This window comes from Mugil cephalus, chromosome 12 (assembly GCF_022458985.1).
Source record: "Mugil cephalus isolate CIBA_MC_2020 chromosome 12, CIBA_Mcephalus_1.1, whole genome shotgun sequence".
Classification (NCBI taxonomy): Eukaryota; Metazoa; Chordata; class Actinopteri; order Mugiliformes; family Mugilidae; genus Mugil; species Mugil cephalus.
In genome coordinates, this window is record NC_061781.1 from 9,173,783 (window position 1) to 9,189,666 (window position 15,884).

The 15,884-nt window shown below is 41.4% G+C and overlaps 1 protein-coding gene across 3 annotated transcripts in view; it reads right to left on the minus strand.

The window, feature by feature from the left end:
• thsd7ba (thrombospondin, type I, domain containing 7Ba) overlaps positions 1-3,302 on the minus strand; it is a 164,407-nt gene extending 161,105 nt beyond the window's left edge. For 2 of the 3 annotated variants that reach the window (XM_047601770.1, XM_047601769.1), the window contains exon 1: positions 2,883-3,299. The gene's annotated coding sequence lies outside the window, so the exon portion shown is untranslated. Of the gene's footprint in view, positions 1-2,882 lie in introns of all 3 variants that reach the window. The other variant, XM_047601771.1, reaches the window with a different exon arrangement.
• Between the last annotated feature and the right edge of the window lie 12,582 nt (positions 3,303-15,884).

Sequence of the window (15,884 nt, forward strand, 5' to 3'; positions counted from 1 at the left end):
CTGCTCACGGTTCACAGCTTACTTTACTGCTCAGGTTTTTAATGTGACGCGAAAAGAGAATCATTTTACCTTTTGAAGTGGCCAATCATTGTGTTTGGTCTGAATATGGAAAAAAAACTGTGTCAGTGACCTCAAAAGTACAAAGAAATACTTTAATGTAAATTTAACTTAGAACTACGACTTTGATTGTATCATAATGTCATATAATAAGAATCACACAACTACAAATTAGCAGATTAGCCACATTAGCAGGATAGGTAATAAGCAGAGTAAACCAGAGAGTTTGTCCCACCACTAAACAGACTGACTGCCAGATGAAGCCTGTCTGCCAAGAAACGCTTGCACTCACACACTGTACAGACTGTAATGTAATCCTTTCGCCTTGGCTCCTGCCTATGCGTCCTGATAGTCTTATAAAAGATTAATTATCACATAAAATCTCCTACATTAGTACAAGTCCCCCACGATGCTTCAAAGTTGAAATCTCACACGCAAACAGAATCCACATGGAAATCACGTTTCTGGCTCAAAATCAAATCGAATCATCGACTGCTTCAACTTGTAGAGTCACTGCGCCTGTAACGTGACCACCGGCCACACTAGGTGCCACACACTGCCCCCTTCACTCGAGTCCAAACACACCGCTCTCATATTTCCATCAATAATCACACCGGGATGCAATTAGAAGCCCGGAAAGGCGTCACGTGACAGATCAATCGAGCAGAGAGGCGGCGCGCTCATTGAGGTGATTCACAGCCCAACAGTTTGTCCCACGCTCAGCCTGAATCCATGCCGTCTATCTTCTTTATATGAAGCTTTCAAGGCTGGAAATATGCATCTGTCAAACGTCCTCCATTACTCCGGCTGCCTGTCACACCTGGGGCAGCTCACCAGCAACCAGAAGAAAAAAAAAAAAAAAAAAAAAAGACAGAGTGTGGCTGTCAGCAAAGAACCCTCAGCGGACTGAAAAGGCGCCGGCTCCCCCATTTCTCTGACTCTAATTTCCCCAAAACGCGGATATTTTTCTGGGTCCCTGGCTGAGCGCTGGGTTAATGACAGAGACCGTGTCAGGCAAACAGCTGAGGCAGCTACTTTTCACTGTAGATAACATTAACACGTTGTTTTTCACGCCGTGATATGGTAAATCATTCGGTGTGCATCCTGTATGTAATAGTATTACATCTCCAGGCTGATGACTGTATAGCTGAAAGTGCGGAATGTGCTCTGAATAGTCGTGAGAAATCCCACACCATGTATTTTTTTTTCTTCTTTCTCAGTGTTGTGTGCAGCGTGTCTTGCAGTGCCCACCAAATGGAATGCAATGCTTCCAAACTAAAACGCCGTGGATCAGCGGCTGTGGACTGTGGCCAGGTCCAGTCACACAGAGCAAGTTTTTTTTTTTTTTTTTTTTTTATTTGTGAGTCCACACGATTAAAGCCCAGTTTCTCCTGCTAATGCTTCACCCAGTGTCCTCATACATCACGGAGCCATTCCTCTCATTTCCCCCCACAGTTCAAGAGACTGCTGCAAACTATGTCATGAATGAAATATAACCAAGCTGCTGTATTACTTATGAGACCGAACGCAACTTTGCTCCGAGCTATTTTCAGGTTTTATTTAAATTCAACCGCTGTGATGTGTATTCTCGTATTCTTATATCACGGGCACGGCCGGCAGGGCAGTGGTCCTCCACAGAACGTTAGCCAAAGATGAACTTCAAGACATCACTCATGAGCAGAGACCACCTTTCAACTCACCAATAATGCAACATCAATCACTGTGGCGAGAGCCAAAGCTCCTCCAGAGCAGCCGAACCCACCATGAGACGTGATTTAAATGACACTAATGTGCTTCAGTGCTGAATTTCAAATGTAACATTGCATTGTCCTACTGTTTATTTAAACTTCAAAGGCTGAACATCGCTCGTGGGCAATCCTAAACTCGCTTATAAATCTTTTAAATGAGAGTCAGTCAGTCATTTATGCAAATCCTAATATTAATTTACAACGCTTACAGCTTGAACGCGAACTGTTTTCACGAATGCTATAAATATCGACGAATAGTAATTGCTGTATAAGATACACTACGACCTTTCCCTATTTCTCACAGCAGGAGCCTGAATATGATTATTCCTCTTTCTCGCTGTTTTCCGTGCACACGGATTTACAATTAAGTCAGTAGTAAAAATTCAGTCACACGGCCACAACGCACGGAGGCTCTGTGGGGGAAAGTAACTTGTCCTGAATCCATGTTTCGTGCACAGCACAGGCAGAAAAGGACTCGCCGTCAGATTTTTCTTTGCTGTAAAAACCGGCTCCTATCTGATCACTCTATATTTATAACAAAGAGAAACATCTCTCACATCAGCTTCTCCGGATTTAGCCTCAGCTTAGTTCTGGGAGAATGCCAGCTACGGATCAATAAAGAGTCCACTCGTCACCTGCTGATCTGCGAACACTCGGGCACCTGCTTCTGCAACTCTTACCTCATATCCCACAGCCAGCTCTGACCAGCTCCCCGTCTGCCTCGCTGTGTGCTACTGTACGCTTCCTATTCCCTCCGCCTCATCTCCATCTCTGCTTCAGCATCTTTTGCATCTGAAGGCAGTCCAACAGGCACCTCTCGAGTGCGTTTGCCACAAAGTAGAACGAAGTTGCCGCTGTCACTGCTCAGCAATAAAGGCACTCGCAAAATCACACGTGAGGAATGATGAGACAAGTTGGCTCCCACTGCTCCTCTTAAAACAATCAGAGCCCCACTTCAAATTCATCACCGCAAAACGGAGCAAAACTGGAAATGTGGAGGAATCGATTTCTGCACACTACACGCCCCCCAGTGTTACAGACCCCCGGTACAAAGTGAACATTAAATAAATGTCTTACCTGGTCTCTTGGTGAGGCTGATGCTATGTGTAACAGATCCTATCACCGCCTATGGGACAGAGTCACAGAGAGAAGGTGGAAGAGGGGAGAAAAAAAAGAAAAAAAAAACAAAGAGAGAGAGAGAGGAGGGGTGAGCTGAGGCACCAGAAGCGCAGAGAAAGAGATGGAGCAAGAGGATGAGAGAGAAGGTGAGGAAGTGTCTGTGGGCTGGGAGAGAGGAGGAGAGGAGAGAGCAGTGGCAGTGGTGCTCTCGCACTGCGCCGCGCTACACTGGAGGGGATGTGCTGGCTCTGGGAGGTGGTACTTCTCAGTCAAATGACATCTGCCTCTCTCTTAAAAACCATTGGCTAAGAGGGATGATTTCCTAATAAGCCATCCCCGCTGTATCCGAGTGAACACACCCACTCCATCCCTCCCGCTGCACATGCAAATGCGTGCACACCTATATGCTCTCGCCGGCACAGATGTTCTCTTGCAGCGCAGCCTGTGAAGATTGCCTTCGCAGACTTTATAGATTGTCTCCGCTCCTCTTGTCCTCTTTCTCCCGTCCTTATTCCCCAGACAAGCACCTTCACGTCTCCATACTCTCGGAGGTCCCATTCTATATGTGCACTCATTTTTCTCAACAGCTGCGGGAAGTGTTTTTGTCTTTCGATTAGAAATTGCTCCTGCTTTCAACTGTCTTGTTTTACAGGATATTTCCAGTCTCTTCTAATAGCTTTCGAAAACTGAAAAACAGTGGCTGGCTTTTCATACTCTATGTAACGTACAGCAGAAATATGTCATTTCAGCTATTATTGGTAGAATGACCCTTGATTACAGTGAACAACTGTTTTATCACTCGTTGCATTTATTTCCCTTTAACACTGAACAGATGTTTAGTGACTCAAATGCCATTTTTATTTTTATTTTAATTTGGTGAAAGTTGACGATCTCAATAAATGGGCGTCCATGAAAATGGTAATGACCCCGTCACACTATGTGAAATTCTCCCATCTGACTTCCAGTAATAAAAAGAGGCTGGTATATTTTATTTAATCTAGTACCTTAAAGTCAAAGTCACTATGACGACCGTAAAGTTGTGCTAATGAAGTATTTGATATTAGCAGTCAAACAAACCTATATCTGACTTACTCATAGTTATCAACTGAGGTAAAATTAATTTATTTGTGATTGATGTCATTCTTCTTTCTCAAATAACTGATATTTTTCATATATATTCGGTAAAAACGCGACTTTTTGTGCAGAACGCCCCATCGACTGCACAGGAGACCATACCGCTGAAAAGCTCAGAGAGGTTGCTATGCAGTGGACATAAATTTGACATTTTGTGATTAACTTAGCGTCAGTTTTTCTCCTGTGAAACTAGAAATATGGGTCGAAAACTCTCACAACTGACAAGTGTGAAACGGGCTCGTTTTGTGGGTTAGGGTTGTTCTGTGAAGTACTGGGCATTCATTACGCCAATATGCAGTTTGGACGAATGTATAATAAAGTACTGACTTAAAAGCCTTAGTTACACATTTACTGAATGGAAGGATGAATATGAAATGAATACTCTTTCCATAAACATAGATTGCAAACAACAAATATTTGGTGTGGTATAATTTGTGGATTCCCCACTATAGAAGTCACACAACTTTGCTGCTGCTACTTCTCAAATAAAACCCCTGATAAAATGAGCAACCTAACCTATAACTGCCCTTGACGGACGCAAAATTAATACCTGTGAATCTGGCGTTGAGTCTATTTAAATGGATAAAACTTAACGATTATTCATATTCATTTATTAAATTGTAAACCACGATTGCAAGACGCTCCCTGGCTAAGATTCCACGTCAGATGTCTCTGATGACATCCATATTTGACATAATGAGTAGTTATTTACTTACATCACACAACTTTGTCTTTTTACCATCTGAGCAGTTCTGTCTTTTTAGTAAACAGAGCTTGATGTACAACACCAGCAGAGTTACTTTGTGACATTACTTTGATGCATTAGCCCTTTGTGTATTTTATTTCCCAGAGCTGCCTCTGTTCTTTATTCTATGTCTTTTCATTCATCAGTGCTTATTAATGATCAAAAGCGTTGAGGCATCAAAATTGTCCTTTTTCTAGATCATCCGTACTGTTGGAATATCTCACTATTGGCATACAAGCTTATCTGTTGGAAGTTTCGTGTACTGTCTAATTGCATTTTTTTTTTTTATGGATCCCTTTAGTTTGACTCGTACTTGTCTATGTCTGACCGATTGTGTGGTAATTGGCTGTGCTACTGATAACCCCTTTGAGTTCCTGTCATTCTGCGCTGACATCCCTTAAACCATCACATCCCTCAACCAGAGGGAAGTATAACCAAGGATAATTGGGGATTTTTTCACTTTGCTCACTATTTCTATTTCTCCCTTTGACGAGAGCCACGCGACAGCTGACCCAAAACACGGTGATTAAAAACAAGATCGTTCCAATCAATCTGACATCTTTTCTGTAGGTGCATGGGCGCAGAAGATTTGTTTTATCATTTCACAAGAGAGTAAGTTTGCTAATTTATGAAGTGGAAAGAATAATTGGAGAAAGCACTCGGCCTCAAGCAGCGTATAAAAAATATGAGCTGTCTACCAGCGTCGCACGTTGGGGGAACTGTAGTATTCTCCCCTTGCTACGCCGACTGGAAAACACACAGAATAATCAGTCACAAACTGAACAGCCACATAGCAAATCGAAATCTAGGGACGGTATTAATCCTGACAGTAAATTCAAATCACGCAATTCTGCTGGGGCTGATAGCTGACTCGCTGAATCTCGGTCTCTGGGTGCCATTTTCTATCCCCAGAATCTCATGGAGTACTATGGCTGGCTGCCTGCGGTTAGCTATCTGATTATGCATTTTATTTAAAGCTGATCTTTCCAAGTACCAATCAGGCGTTCCATCAGGTTGCCTGTCTGTTTGCCTTTGAAGCATTTAACCTCAAATGTCAATGTCAGCCAGAGGCAGGCTCCTGGATCCATATCTTGAAATGGCTGTGGTTAAATTCACTTATCATGTAAAGTACAATTGCAACCCTTTCCATCAGCATCTTCTTCATGAAATGGAATAGTTCCTTAATTACACACAGCTATGAGACATCTTATCACCTACTATTAAAATACAAACGTATCACCTCCCCCTTGACATTTACTGGGGTAATTAAACTCAAACCAGGAGGAATGTCAACACAATATTTGCTCAAAGAGGATAGATGGGTGAAAGAAAAGCCCTGGTATTTTCAATAATAACCCATCTCTCTAAAAGCCATGTGGAATATAATTCAGAGCACAGGTGTCAATCAAAAATCATTTTAAATGAAAGCAATGACTGATTTAAAATCTGAGTAAAAATAGATGCTTTAGATTGCAAACCTCTTGACGGGAGCAGTCTTAAAATAATGCCTTTTTTTTTTTAAACATAGCAGCAAAATATTAATTAGAAAGCCGTTCATTTCAGAAAATGTGTTAAAAAAATATTTTCATTGTGAAGGAAGTCAACAAAAAAAACAGACAAAACTAAGAAAAAGATGCACAGTTAGAGTGAACCATTTCCAAAAATAGGATTTCTCACCAAGCTTTTTTGACAGTTCTTTCCGAGAAGTCGATATTTAAAATTGTTCTTTGATGACGTGGGCTCATAATTCTGAAGGTGAGATTAATTTAGACTATGGACTGTATGAGTTTGAAATCAAGAATCTATCATTGTTTATTATGAAAGTACTGCCGTACTTCAAACGTGCATGCTTTTTGATATTAAGTGGGGCAGAGCTAGATCTGGACCTTTGAAAAATACATTTCATATTTAATGGTGCATGGAGGGGTTGTTGATATGTTGACAGCATGGTTGTTAGTAGTTTTTTTTTTTTTTTTTTAAATTACTGATTCCAAACTTAGCATTCAGCCTTCAAACTCAACTTGACCCATTTGCCTTGTTTAAAAATAAAGACGAAACCGCCCATTTATTTTTATACAGAGCCATATCTCACACCTGCTACTTAGCATTAGCTGAATGCCCACCTTTCTCTGATGGATGATCTTAGGCTTTGGTTCCATCTGGCAATAAAAAACTAGAAAAATAGCGGTTACAGGTTAATGTTAGCTTGCACGGCCCTCCTCAATGGTTCTGTTCAGACTGAAATAAAATAAAAAAGCTGCAATCCACAAACCACTGCCTATGAAAGCTATCGACAGGTGCAGGAGCCAAGTAGCTGTGTGATGCTACAAGTGAAAAGCTGACCTGCCTTCAACACTGTTTGGTGATCCAAAGAAGTGGAGAAGTTTCAACCAGTCATGTGATCGTTACCATCTCGTTCTCAAATGAATGACATTATAAATGAGCTCTTTAATTGCATTTCTGTGGTGGTGTAGCTGGCAGTACTGTGGCTCATAGTGTGAACATAGCATAACAGTGAACTAGAGCTATAATGGCTACCTAGTAATGGTGTTAGCCATATAGTAGCTATATGGCTAACACCATTATACCATTTGGATTTCCCATACAATGTAAATACTATGTGACCCGCTCTGCCATGGTCTCATGACAAATCAAATATGACATTTCCAAACAACATTGTGCTTGTGTTAGGTTTTTCCTATTGTTCTCGAAAACATCTCTCCCCATTCATAGTCAGTGCTGCCTTACCCCAAGCCCTCCTCCATGCACATGGGGCCACTCACCTGATCACTACTCAATTTAACCTGACTGAGAAAATTGCTCAGACAACCTACAGGACTGATGTAATTTGAAACTATTTGTCCATAGAAAACATCTGCTGTTGTTGTTATGGAAACACCGACGGTTACAGGGTCTCACAAAATCCTGTAGGAAACATTGATTTACTACCACTCTATCCGTTTATTTTATTATGTCATATCAGCTACCGCCCAACCCATGTTCAAGGCGCCTTGAGGAAACACCTAAAACACGCGAGCAAATTGCTCCCTGAGTGTAGTGCATGTCTGCCCATTGCTCCAAGTGTGGTTCAATGCAGAAAACAAATTTCATGAATGGCCAATAAAGTCTCTTCTGATACTTAACTCTATTTGAAAGTCTGAATGGTACTCACCTTCGTATAACTCTGTTTTTCCAAGACAAGACTCTTGTGAAAAGACAAACAGTGTATGCCAGCTTGCTAAAAAATCAGCCGTGGCAAGCTTGAAAAATAAATAAATACAGAAATTGTGTTTTGCTGCTACTCAACGCAGTCGTTCCTTTTCATGGACGACACTTTAATATGTCACGGTAGAAAAAAAAACAAGGTGTAAATGGTAAAATTGCGTTTAGCTGCTTCATTGTCAGTATCCTGAGGTCGACCTGTAGGTAGACACTCAGATGTGTCGGAGCAGGGTTAGGGAAGAGCACAGGTGACACAATTTCTGTTAATGATGGCTACGTTCCACTGAGTGCCCCGGCATAGCAGGGAACCAGCATGCACAATACCAGCGCCCTGGAAAAACCGCACCATTTTCACCATTAAGAACTTTATCACAGGAATTTCCGCGCTCTTAAGAGCTAAAAGGTCTGCTGTGAAAGAGAAGTGTTATGCATGCCGGCTCAATGTTAAACTGCCAGGGATTACTGGGACATTTGAACAGAACAGAACCAACGAAGCGGCAAAGGGGAATTCAGACTTATTCAATAAAATAGTAATAAAGCCACCATTAAACTTGACAGCTGAGAATTGTGTTTCAATATGTAATATTAAACATGAAAAGGTTACTGTCTGGCTGGATTTGTATGAGTTGTTTTTTTTTTTTAAATGTCTGTAATTTGAAAAAATAAATAAATGCATAAACGACTAGAAGTTTTCCCACTTTATCAGCAGTGTTTTCTTTTTTTAGGTGTAATTATTATTTTTTTATGTTTGAATTGTGATGTAATGTATAAATTAACATCTGCATTTGCGACCAGCTGTAGCCACATGTAGGAACTAAGTACACCTAGATACCTTGGGGCAGAAGGGAGGAGTCCCAGGGGTTCCAGGTGTATTTAACACACAGGTGTTTAGAGTCGATTAATCCGAGAGGCGTCAGAGAGCAAGGAGGGCCAGGCAGCGCTGTGGCTTGACCTTGTCAGTGCTGACAGATCAATTCCACACAAGCTGGTGGAGCTGGCCCTAGGTAAAGAAGAGCCAGCTCAGAGAATATCCAGAACCCGATCCTTGACTACTGTAACAACTTTAGTGTGCGGGTGTCCTCTGGGACGTCAACGTCGGAGTGGCATCGTCTCGTTAACGATATCATCACCGACTGCACGATCTCCTTGTCCCTGTCTGCGTTGGCCGTGAACGTGCTGACGCAGTGGAGTGCACAGGCCCATTAGGGCATTCATGGACGATCTCACGGTAACAAAAACAGTAGTGTCTGGATCCAGGTGGCTCCTCCAAGGTCTCGAATGACTCATTACATGGACAAGAATAAGCTTCAATCCTGCAAAATCCAGATCCTTAGTCTTGAGGAAAGGCAAAATGAATGACCGGTTCCACTACACCCTGGGAGACATTAAGATTCCAGTTCATGCCAAGTTCATGGTCACCCGAACCAGAGCGGTCCTACTCTGCAGAGACTCTGCTGGTGCCAAAGATGGAGGAGACTCAAGAACGGAAGAGAGTCGAGTACGCTGACCTAGTGGCAGGAATGGGTGGCCTGCAAGCCTATTGAAGTGGGCTGTAGGGGCATGAAGAGCATCATGGAAGCTGCTGAAAAGGCTTCCTGTTGGTGAAGGTGAGGGTGTCTGATGTAAGACACAAAATATCCTTCCTATGACCGTGGCTGAAGAAGTTCAAGAAAGTCATCAAAACACAGGTCAATAATAACATATTTACCCAGGCTTTCACATGCAGCGGACCTTGTGTGCATCGCAGGTGCGCTACTTGAAACTCTACGCAACTGATTTTTCTGTGTGACAATGTTCGCTGAGAAAAATATTACAGAGACCACTTCCATTTCAGATCAACAGACATGCCTGCCCAGCATATCCAGCAGCAGGAGACATTAAGGATGTGGCTGAAGAGGTTCAAGAGGGTCATCAAAACATCAGCATGAACAGCATTCATCTTATTTTATTTATTTCTTTTTTTTATGGGAGTCATTCTAAATGGTGTAATGAAAATAGTGCTGGCAAGAGACAGTGAGTAATTGCTGGCTTGGCAGTGTTATCCATTACAGCCGAGACCGGGAGGAAGGTGAGCTCACACTTATATGTTGCTCCTATTTACATTTAGACAAGCCTTTCTCTGAGGCCAACCCCCTTCCCCCCACGACAGGGTTAACAATCTTTTAATCTGCTGTTGATGGCTCTGAGTCACATGACATGATGGTGGCAGGAAGGCTGATAAAGGCAACGCAGGTTTAATGTATGATTTAGATTTTTTTTCCCCCCCACAGGCTCTCATTGTTTTCACACACGTATTAAAAGCAACTTGCAGAGCCTCCTGTGCTGATAAGTGTAATCCATCATTATAAATAACTTGTTTTACACTGTTCCGGGTAGGATTTATAAGCTCATCCATAATCATTGCAGATGCAATCATATCAAATTCAAATTCATCCATCCGGCAATGTGCCTTCTCCACTATTGCTGGAGTTTGTTATACTCATCACTACCAGCTGAGCAGCATCAAACTCACCTCCATCATCTCACATTTTGTTTGTAATGCAGTTTGATTTGTTGTCATTTAACAAGCCTGTGAAGCTGAAAAAAAAAAAAAAAAAATGACAGCGTAGAATTTCCTAATTATTCTGGCGAAGAAACGTGGTTTGTCAGGACTCATCTTCTTTTCATTTTAAAGTCGGTGTGACCAATCAACCAGGCCGACTAGTTTGGCCAAATCACCAGAAGTCGCCTCCAGCTACTCAAAGAAAAACATCTCTTCAACTTGAGAAGTTGTTAGCGTTTCGATTAAACTGTACCAGTTTTCTTTCTTGGCATCATTCATAACTCTTCTTGTCCTTGCCTTTAGTCTATTCATGTCTAATTTAGGCTTTAAGAGCTTTCTTCTCAATCTGCTAGAGCTGTGGTGCCAGCAGTATAAACAGTGATCTTTTCTACTGCTCCTCTGCCTCGGAGTGGTCCCACAGTACTCCCACAGTATGGTCGAAAATGTGGCTTTATCTGTAATTTAAGACTACTGAGATTAGGGAGATTAGGCAGTTCCGCCATTGCTGCAATAGGCAACACGCTACCAAAGGAGAGAAAGGAATCTTATTTCTTTCTTTTTTTTTGGCTGGTTGTCAGTGGCTGTCACAGTTTGTCGTTGTGCCTCTGAATGTTGTCCAATAAGGGTAGAACCATGTTTCCCAGACTTCTGTCCAAACTGTGAGATTTCAGTCTGTTTGCAAATCACACACCATTCCCTCTCACAGACCTTCACATTAACGCAATTTTTCTGGAGCTGCAGACACTGCAGTGCAGTCGGATGGGTTTTGGCAGGGCTTGTAATGCATTTGGCTCTACAGTGAATAGACATTTCACAGAGATCATCAACAGATGGGTTGCCATTTATCAGCTCAGCACCTTTGGGTGTAAAGCGACTACTTTAGTTGCCCCCAGAGAGACCACTCCCTTTGTAAGAGCTCAGCCATTACCAGCTGAACTAAGTGTGGCAACCCAGAGCACCACTTCCTGCTCAAATATCAAAAAATACTGAATGCATATGGATAAGTAATAAAAGCTGTGGGGATCTGTGTTGTGTTTTGTCAAAAAAAGATTTGGCGACAATGGCATAGACATAACAGACCATACATTTTTACATTAAATGTAAATATACTCAAACTTCTTTCCTGCCTTAACGTTATGATACCTCTCGAATTTAGGAGTGGTATTTACAAATTCATGCATGCAAGGTGTATAGTGGAAATGTATTGATGATTTTAAAGAAAAGCCATTTGCTGTAATTTTACCTTGTCGTGTCTAAGGAGTAAGTAATGACAGGTATAAAAGCTAACTACACATAAGAGGCAAGCACTAATGGATACTTTCCATCCGCATCAATCCTAACCACTTCAGTTCCATGTATTGCACATGTATTGTAACTTCTGTGCTCATCGTGAGATGGGTCCTTGGTAAATGACACATGCTGCTTAGTAGGCAGAGCTTTTTGAAGATCCAGATGAAGATTGAGGTCTTGCATGAAATTAAAGTGTCATTACAGAACAGCTGGATGCTGTATTCAGCATAGTGTCAGTGAGCTCGTAAAACACACAATAAGTGAAAACAATTACAAATGTGTTTACAGGAAAAGTACTGCAGCCATTCCAATTAATCCAATGTACCAGAAAATAACTTCTATTAAATAACTACACTGTCTTACTTGCATGGACGCCTCTGGCTCTGAATTTTCTCCCTTTTGTTCAGTTGAGGATTAGTGTTCTTTTAGGAAACGTAGAAGGCATATGGAGGGATGAGGTATGAGTCACACAGAGGCTATAGAAGAGATGATTAGAATACCCCATCTCAAGAAATACTGCATTTAGTGAGAAAAAAAATACATACTGCCTTCTCCACATAAACGTAGCATCTGTGGAGTTGCTACATAGCCAGGAAATTAACAACATAAGGCTACTGAGGTAGCATCACTTCTTGCTACACATAAACTGCAATTTCTATAGTTTGTGTAGTAATATAAACACAAAATAAAAAATAAATATATGAATATATCTGAGAAAACTGAGAACACTGCCTGCAGATAAGATGTTTCTTGTTTGGTGTGCCTAATAACCAATTTGGAAGGGGGGTCATCTGCTTGTTTCCACAGCAGGAGCAGTGAGCCTGCTTTCCTGAAATGATCAGTGGGAACAGAACATCAAAACACGCAGATTAAATTCGGTTGAAATTATTCAGCTAGTCAAATTTTCTATCATCATTTCTACAGTAGGCATCTGTGTGTAGCATCGGAGTTTTCACTTTCGCTGAGAAAAACCATGCCATGCCACATTTAGAGTAATTCACAGATTTCATGTGATGAAAACATTTACAACGTTTTTTTACGGTTTTCCTCTGCACGCCCACAAAGGCTCTAGCCTATGTTATCTCACACCTTCCACCTCTGTTTGATTGTTTAATCAATATCCCAAAAGAACTTTGGTCATACTGTATCAGCAGATGCACCTACTCCCCATCTCCTCTGGCGGCATCTAGGCAACTGTTTGTCCCATTATTTTATTTCTGACACTTCATCCCATGTCAGTTCAGGCCGCGACAACAATCACAGCTTCGCCTCTGTTGTGCACAGAGCAAGCTGGGACTAGCTCGTGAGCGCGTGTGAAAAGAAAGATTGACGGGTGAAGGAGAAAATAATCTAAGGTCACGAGATGCGATAACATGACAGGGGGGTAGCAAGAAGCGAGTATCCTGTAAACACACACTGGAGAGCAACATCAGGGCTGGCATACTGAGAGCTTAAATTCCCACTTAAATTCGAAACATAAAAATGTGGCTGATGGAGTGGGATATGACAGTCCGCTGCACAATTACTCTGAAGGATTGAAGAAATACAAGGACTACCATGGCAAGATATTTTTATTGCCTGTTCATTTCCATGGGCCAGCTGCTGCACGAAACCACATGCATGCGCACCCACACTCTCACGCATATTCTTTCCTCCCATTACCATATAGTTTCCTATGATGTAACACGGAATTAGCAAATGCAATGTAGCACTGTCTCCCTCAAAGCCTTCGTGAGAGATGGTTTATGACAGCGTTTCTGTCACCTCTCCTGTTTTGCCCCTAACAACTTTTACCATTAGCATTTATAGATCACAAAGGGGAAAACTTCCTCATGTCATCTACAGCCAAGACACAGCGCTGGTTCCTCATGTCTCTGTGACCTGTCAAGCTAATTTTCTAAGGAAACGCAAGGTAGTAAATATAGTTCATGTGCTGAGGCAGCAATATTACTCCAACATGCCATTAAACATGAAATGAGATATTGGCGTGGGTCCTATGTCAATTGGGAAGTAAAATCCTCAGTCGTAAACCTCGACTTGGAGAAGTTTAACCACAAGAGCCACCACCAAGAGGGTAAGCATGGAATCCCCTTCCAAATATATGGTGAGACGAGATGTAAATCATGAAGAAATGTCATTTCAAACAAGTTAAAAAGTTTTAGTTTGGTAATGCCATGACTCTCTACAAAGGAACCAACAGGGTATACCTTGAAATGATCGAAACTCTTGATGAAATATCACACAGGTTCTTGACTTGGAGAGGCCACGGAGGTGAGAGACGTGGCACTACTGGTTTCTTAGGTGACTGGTTTGGGTTTGAGGTTTCAATTGTATCTCAAGTACTTCAGATGAATTTAAAACATCTCACAAAATGACGCTAGATTCTGTTTTCACCTTAGTCTTTGAGGGTGGAGTGTTTATATCAGCAAATCTTGTTCAGTGCTGCTTTAAGCTGTTTGAGGAGGAAGGTAATATATGATCATCAAATAAGTCTCAACAGAGTTAATAATGAATGTGGTGGGAGGCAGAAACTGTTCTTTCATACATGGTTAAACAAGACATGAAGTGTTCAACAGTCACTACATTAATTCATTTACTTTTTATTTTAGCCAGGATACAAACATTTATTGTTCCGTCACTTATCTGTAATCGTTTGGATGACAGTGCAGGATGTCCATGCCCTGTGATGAAGCAAAGGAAGACATAAAGCTCACATAGACTGGATGGAGAGACAAAAAAAAGCCATCTCTGTCCACCTGGATGGAAGCAATGACCAGGGATCAAGAGGATGTAGTGTTCTGAGTAGCCTTTCCCAGCAGATGACATTTCTCTAACCACCTTGGTTTTACCCCTTTGACCTTTCATGAATAGAAGAGGATGAACTTCTTAAGACTGGGGATTTCAACACTCTAGGGGTGAAACCTGAATCACCCATCCACTGCAACCACCTCAAGAGGCAGATCTCTTTATGGTCTACAATTCTATGGTCTGGCACATCCTCCCGAGCAAAGCAGGAAGACTGTTCCATGGTTTCTTAATACTAGATGTCACTCTAACTTCACCAAAGTGCAGCTTCTTCTCTTAAAAACCATCTAAAATATATAACCATCTAAATTTGCAGCAGTCAACTCTTTGCTACGGAGAATGTGATTGGAGATTCACAAGAAAGCAAGCTACTGTTAAAATTATTAATAAGAGAAAAGAGAATAACCTTATTCATATAGTGACTAATTAGTTAAAATGTGCTTTATAAAGACACAAAGCCAATAAAATTTGAGGGTGGCATGAAAATCGGGACCTCCAAGTCTGAGGCCACAGTACTCCCTTCAAGCTGGGAGTGAGTTGCTGCCCCAAGGGAAAGAGTTCAAGTATCTTGAGGTGTTGATGGACAGGTCAATAATAAGCTATAATAAGCTAAGAGGGAGCTTTGTATTCAAGCAAGACACAAAGTTTTTAATTTACACATATTGGTATTCCTCATGAGGAAATAGAGTTAACTTTTGTGAGATATAACCAGTTTCTGGGCCGATATCTGCTATAAAACTGTTCAAATTATTAATATCTATTCTAAAATGCAGAGGTAAGCCAGGAAGGGATACTAAGATAGCAGTTATAAGAATGAAAGAATTCTGAACCAAAAGAGAAAGGCTTATTTTCTCTTCCACTTATCAAATATTCAAAACAGATGAGGAGCTATTGCCTTAGAACTGTAACCGGAAATATTTGGAAGATTTAGCCTTGAGGTATTGTAAATGAAGAATAATCATGGGCCACAGACGGAGCCCTGAGGCACTCCATTAGAACTGGGTAGAGGAGGATTCACAGTTGCCAATGGCCACAACCATGTTCTTATTATAAGACAGATAAAACCAAAATAAAACCATAGCTAAAATCCCTAACCATTGCATAAGAAAGTCAATTTAATTTGATCCAGGGTTTAAGGAGTTGCAGCGAGATCTAAAAGTAATGAAATATGTTTTTCAGCGTTGGCTGCTAGAGGAATATAATCTAAGGTGAATTTATAGTA